Source organism: Otolemur garnettii, unplaced genomic scaffold (assembly GCF_000181295.1).
Source record: "Otolemur garnettii isolate 467f Iridium unplaced genomic scaffold, OtoGar3 scaffold00143, whole genome shotgun sequence".
Taxonomy (NCBI): Eukaryota; Metazoa; Chordata; class Mammalia; order Primates; family Galagidae; genus Otolemur; species Otolemur garnettii.
In genome coordinates, this window is record NW_003852538.1 from 875289 (window position 1) to 882189 (window position 6901).

Sequence of the window (6901 nt, forward strand, 5' to 3'; positions counted from 1 at the left end):
ATTGGATCATGTTGGTACTTTCCTAAAAAGTCTCTGAAGGCTACTAACTCATTCGGAATAAAATTAGAATCAGACTTGGCCTTGCGTGGTCTCCCTGACTGTCCCTCACGTCCTGGACCCCTCCATTCTCTCTGGTCTCCTTGCTGATCCTCAGACACCCCCAGCTCCCGCTGGCTGTTTCATTGTTTGACACCCTCCCCCTCCCTCTCCCACTGAAATATCCGAAGGGCTCACTTCAACTAGGTCTCTACCTTTTCAGAGCTGCCTTCCCTAGTCAGACTATTCTAGAATGCCGCGGTCATGGTCTGCCTCCTCACCCTGTTTCATTATATTTTCCTTAGCACTTTTCACCACTGATGTGTGATGCACTACTTCAAAAGACTAAGGATTTTTGTTGTTTTGTTTATTGATGATCCACAGAGCCTAGATCAGGGGTGGGAAATCTGGGACCTATAGGCCACATATGGTCTTTTTGGTCCTTAATTGTGGCCTTTTAACTGAATCCAAATTTTACAGAATAAATACTTTGATTATTAATACATTTTGTTTATCTTTTATATTTTATTTTTAAAATTAACAAGCAGTATTTAAAATACCAAGGAATAAAATAAATCTCAGGAAGTAATCTCCCAGGTTGACCTGATTAGAACATTAGTCAACCACAGGGCTAGGTTGATGGCTGCTGTGTTCATGATTTCGCTGTGACTTTCCTGACCAGCGCCAGTGCCACACAAGGCTAATTGGTGAGATTTTTTTGGGGGTGGGTGGGTTTGGGGAAGCCATTCTGTTATCAGCATTTGAGAATGATGCACTGTGTTTCTATCTGAAGTGGAATTTGTAAATAGTTGCACAAGTCAACAGTAGTTTTTATTCTGTCTGCTTAATGACCCATAATGTTGAAGAAGATCAAGAGAATGCTGAAGGAAGAAAGATTTTTTAATGAGGATTGGGATTGCAGTATTATCTTGTTTCTGCTAATGATAAGATAATTTGCTTGCTTTGTGATATTATAATATCAACATTAAAGAAATTCAGCACTCATCAACATTGTAACACCCATAAGGATGACAGATATTTTCAACTAGAGGGCAAAACATGAAAGGTTATGCTGAAGAAATTAAAAGATGAAAAGCAAAAGTAAAGACAATTCTTTTAAGCCGCAATAAGACCCAGAAATAAAGCCAGTGAGGCATTATAACATGGCTCATACACTCAGCGAAAAGCGGAGCTGTTCAGTGACGTAGAAACTGTGAAGGGATGCACTGTTGAAGCTGTGGGACACTGAGAACCTGATCATGTTCCAATTACAAACAACTACCACATTTTTTTTCTCTTTTACATATACATGTGTTTATTTGGTTTCCACTTTTTGCCTTCACAAAATTAAAAAGGCTTAAAATTTAATAACAATAACACTGTTTACGATAAGGACTAGAAACGAAAACCTCATAAAGAACGAATGAAAATAAATACATTCAGAAAAGAGATCAGATGGTTGCTTCATCGAAATATTAAGCAATAATAATAATAATAACGCGAAGAAAGTAACATTCACATTGTCAAATAAGAGTATGTCTATTATAGAATGCTTTGACTCTGAGGAAAGAACCAACGACTTCTTCAAAGGAGAACCATAACTGATCAGCAGTTGAACTTAAGAAAAACTTCATGCACTACTTCCAAAGGAAAATATATATTATATTCAATTGCTTTGAATGAGTCAACTGATACTACTGACTTGGTGCAAGTTTTATACTTCATTTGGGTCATAACAGAAGATTTTCTTTGCTATGAAGAGTTACTTTCTCGGGGCGCTCTTGCAAACAGAGCACGGGGAAATAGATATCTTCAACAACTTTTGAGATAAATAGAGTGAACTTGGGACTGAATTTGGTAAATTTATTGAGTGTATGTACAGACGGTGTACCTTCCATGACAGGAAAACACAAAGTGTTTATTGCACAGACAGTAAAATATTAACAGACCCAGGGACTCTCGTTTGTTTTCGTTGATCTTGCATTGGCAAACTACCTGTACTAAAGATACTGGTTTAAGTGACACTTTGCAACAAGTTGTAAATATTGTTAACTTTTCCATGCAAATACAACACAGCAGCATCAGTTTTGTAACATGCTGAATTTGAACACCGAGGTATTGATGTGGACTTGCAGTATCATTCTAAAGCTTGTTGACTATTGCAGTCAAAATTTTATTTCTGTGAGAATAGATAGTTAAATTTTGTGAAGAATAGAATCAGCAATGTAAATTTTTGTATGATATCACGTTAAATCAAAATAACTTAAATATTTCTTTGCAAGATAAAACTAAGTCTACACATGATACGTGGCAATGGTAGTGATTTGTTTCCTTATGACTTCTTTTTGTTTTTAAATCTTAAAATATCCTTAAAGGATATTTTCATCAGCTAATAGTGTAAAAAACAGTGAATTGACATGGTTAGAATTTTAGGAGGCTCAGTTCTTTACAGATGGGCTAAATGCTTATGAAAGGATCACTTACAAAAGTGTCTTGAACATAAGCTTATGTTGAGAAATAAAGTTTATCATTTTATCTTTTAATTCTATTTTTCCACGGGGTTTTGAAGTTCCCTCCTATCTCACAAGCTAATAATACTTCCTTATTAAAGAGCTGTTTGACAATGTTTGAAGAAAGGGGAGCAGAGTGAGGTCAGCCAGTCATGCTGTCTGCAGAACCCCTCGTAGGCACGAGCTGGAGGATCTGGAATCATATTACATATGAAGTTTTTAAGCCCACTTGTAATCATGTTATTGAAAAGTCTTCTGTAAAAGATGTTTGTTGAGTAGCTTAGTTGCCAAAAATAAAGACCTAATATGAGAATGACCATTGCATGAAATAATGGTGTGTCCACTTGGGGGTTTAGGAAAAGCTGGAATGGCCAGAAGATTTCTGAGCTGAAACAACCACACATCTAATTTATATGAGTGACTAAGGAGCTTCTTGGGAAGAAACCTACCCTAAGATGAGTGAGGGCTGGTTTCAAAAGAGGGATTTAAGGACAGTGGAAGAGGAGGGAGGAGGGTTAGGACAAGACTTGTGTCAGAACTGTGGGGAAATGAAGCCTGAAATAAAAATAAATAAACAATAAATGAAAAAAACCTGACATTCTGGGTGCATATGTAACCCAGGAGCACATGTCACACATGGAGGAAGAGAAGCAGGAGAGAAACCCCTTCCCTTGGCACTAGACAGCGCAGAGCTCAGCTTGGGGCACTCAGGTAGCCAATCAGCACACATGGGCCCTTCACAATGAGACACAGGGCCTGGAACCTCAGCGGCAATCAGAGAATAGTGTCCTGGGCGCAGATTTCCATGACATCTACATCATTCCTGGACACCTGGACACAGCCACAGGCACACATTATCACTGGCAACAGCTACTGCTATTTCCTGGGCACAGGAGACCTCGTAGCAGGTGACCCAGAGTAAGGGCAGGAACTCTACTCCTGCATATTCATGCAAAGTGAAAGAACCACAGCAATAAAGTCCACAACTTCTCGGAATTCCATCAAATAGCAGGTGGGAGAACTGAGATCTGGAGACAGTTGGTATACAGGGGAATCGAGAGGCAGATGGTGGGAACTGCCAACCTCTGATATAACGCAGGTCTTATTGCGTGCAGGCAGGTGCGGGAGCTTCTTTGGACCTTTGGGATGCTGCAGACTCTAACGGGCTCTGTCTGTTCCTTGTTCGTTTTTGTTTCAAGCCTCATCTAGTTCACTGTTGCTGATCATTCAGGTCTCAGTTTAAATGACCTTTTCTCAGGGGCTACTTATGATAACAATTGTAAAGTATTCCTTGAAGTCTCAAGAAAGTCCAAGTAAATATTAATAGTTAGGATGTTGGAATTGCTCCAGAACAAAATAATAAGAGATAAGATCAATCTCTGATGACTTTCTAACAAGCTACAAATTAAGATTTCACAGTAACTCCTAAATAAGATAAAACAAATTCTCATCCATTGAATGTGTGAGAATAGACTCATATGTTTGCTATTAATTCATTAGAGTTCTTCTAAGCATTTTACTTTTCAACCTTGTGAATTACCATATGGTACAGTATGGCTGTATCACTTGTTATTCACACACTCCGTCAGGCTGTGTGTAAGTAGCAGTTCTCTTTGTATTATGTATAAAGTAGAGAAATACACCATTTCCTCAAAATTCATTATTACCTTTCAAAGGAATGACAAAATTTCATGATTTATTACCATTGGCAGAATCATCCTTGACATAAGTAAACGAAAATCCTAAACATGTCTGGTTGTCAAGTGTACCTTATGTAATGTGGACATTTTACTGTACTTGATTTTTGAACATGGCAGGCATGTATTTTGACAAAGGCAATTACTAAGCAACACATTTTCAAAAACATTTGAGTCTTGTATGTTCATACTCTGTATGTGTGTATATATATGTGTGTGTGGGGGGGTGTGTGTGTATTTTCTTTTAGAGACAGGGTCTTTCTCTGTTGCCCAGGCTGGAGTGCAGTGGCACAATCATAGCTCACCTCAACCTTGAACTTTTGGGTTCAAGCATTCCTTCTGCCTTAGCCTCCTGAATAGCTAGGATACAGGTGTGGTGCCTCCATAATGCCTGGATTATTTTTATTTTTATTTTATGATTTTAAGTAGATTTAGGTTATCATTATGTTGCCCAAGCTGGTTTCAAACTCCTGGAGTTAAGCCATCAACGCTGGGATCGTGGGCATGAACTACTGTGCCTGGCCTATTTAGCTAATTTTTAATTACAGATAATCTGTCTTCCATTTTATTTGACTGCCCTCACATAGGCACACTGAAAGTGAGTTTATGTGACTCTCATCAGTTTACAATTTTCTTTAATATTACAGTTTTCTCAGCCTTGTAAACAAACATTGACTCTATGACTGTGTATTCCATCTTCCCAAGTGCCAATTGGTACATTTAAGACAAAATAGATTTGTGATTTATAAATATGTGTTTTGGTTTATCACAATCAGTAACTTTATTAGTGGCAACAATAATCATGAAACAGGAAAATGAAATCTTTCTCAACAAATTTATTAGACCTCTGCAGTAAGTCTGAAATGAATTACCAAGGTAGAAAACACTTCTCTTCCATTGAGAATTTACTTTGTGTGGGGATACCGATAGACATAAAGTAAACCAAAAACTAATTTAACTAATTGCTGACTTGTGCTGTCACATGAAAAAAACTCCGCTATGACTTTTAAAAAATAAACTAAGTTGTCTGATTGGCCTAAGAAAGAGCACATACCCTGAACAGTGACTACTGGAGGAGCACACGCCGGTCTCAACCTGTCACTCCCGGTTTCCTTTTTCTGGCTTGGCACGGATTTTTTTTTTTTTTTTTTTTTTTGAGACAGAGACAATGTTGGTCTGGGTAGAGTGCTGTGGTGTCACAGCTCACAGCAACCTCAAAGTCTTGGGCTTAAGTGATGGTCTTGCCTCAGCCTCCCGAGTAGCTGGAACTACAAGCATCCACTATAACGCCGGTTAGTTTTTCCATTTTTTCAGTAGAGATGGGGATATCACTCTTGCTCAGGCTGATCTTGAACGCCTGAGCTCAAGGGATTCTCCCGCCTTAGCCTCCCAGAGTGCTAGGATTACGGGTATGAGCCACCTCGCCTGGATTGTAATATATGTTTACTTGATATCTATTGAGTTTCTCATAAGGGCTGAGCACTGTGCATACTCGGTGCGCTCACAGCCCTGTGAGATCTGTCCTTCCTGCTCTTATCAAAGGCAGAGTCCTCCAATATGCTCCTACCCACATGGGGTTCTCAAGAGTTTCCTTCCTCTTTTCTTTTCTGCATCATCAGTTTTTCCTTCACTACTGGATTATTCCTACAAGCATCAAATATACACAAGCCATCTTGACCATGCTCAGTGGTTCACACCTGTAACCCCAGCACCTTGGGAGGCCAAGGTGGGAGGATCGCTGGAGTCCTGGAGTCTGAGATTGCTGTGAGCAATGACCTTGCCACTGCACTCTAGCCTGGGTGATAGAACAAGACCCATCTCTAAAATAATAAACAAATAAATACAAAAATGAAATAAGCATTTATAATCCATCTTGTGAATTAAATCTCCACAGGGTTCAGGTCCCTCTCTGTTGTCTCCTCTCTTTGTTCCCCATCACGTGAAGTATTTTCAAGCAAACCATTGATGGTTTCCGCCTCTCCCTCCTCTGTTTTGCTCTTCACCCTCTGTCACCCGACATGGTCCTAACAATTGAAGGGAGGTGATCTTGTCGATATCACCAGTGGCTTCCGCGGTGCTGCACCAGGAGACACTGTGTATCCTCCTCCAGCTCTCGGAAGCTCTGATTTTCCTCCCTGCGCTTCTCTGGCCTGACGCGTGTTCCTGCTTTTCTCCCACTTCAGCGGCGTCTCTTCTCCCGTCCTTCACGGCTCCTCTTCTCCCCACTTCTCGATGCTGCTGAAACGTGGCTCCTGCCCCGGTGCTTCTCTCCCTGTGCTCTCGCCTTACGAATCGTATCCGGTGCCTGGTTTATACTCCCCTTATGTGCTGCTGTCGGTCTCTACCCAGCTCTCTCTCTGAGTTCCACACACTCGCGTATCTAACTGCTGCCTGATACCTCAATTGGGGCAACTAAAAGTAATCTCAAATTCATTACGTTCAATCACTCTCATTATTCTTAAACCTGTTTTTCTTTTCTAACTTTCCAATTTTAGTAAATGGAACCACTAAGCATTCGATTGTACTTCTCTACAAAGTTTATAGAAAGGAACATTTGACTGAACGAGACAAAAACCTGGGAAGAGCCTGAGAATCCTTTCCTTCCCTCACCCACCCCCCATCCTCAGACCTGCCAGCTGTGTCCCTCACCCACCCCCC

The 6901-nt window shown here is 40.2% G+C and overlaps 1 protein-coding gene across 1 annotated transcript in view; it reads right to left on the bottom strand.

Annotated features, from left to right (window-relative positions):
* PTPRR (protein tyrosine phosphatase, receptor type R) overlaps positions 1-6901 on the bottom strand; it is a 344290-nt gene that overhangs the window by 201516 nt on the left and 135873 nt on the right. The gene's annotated exons all lie outside the window — the stretch shown is intronic.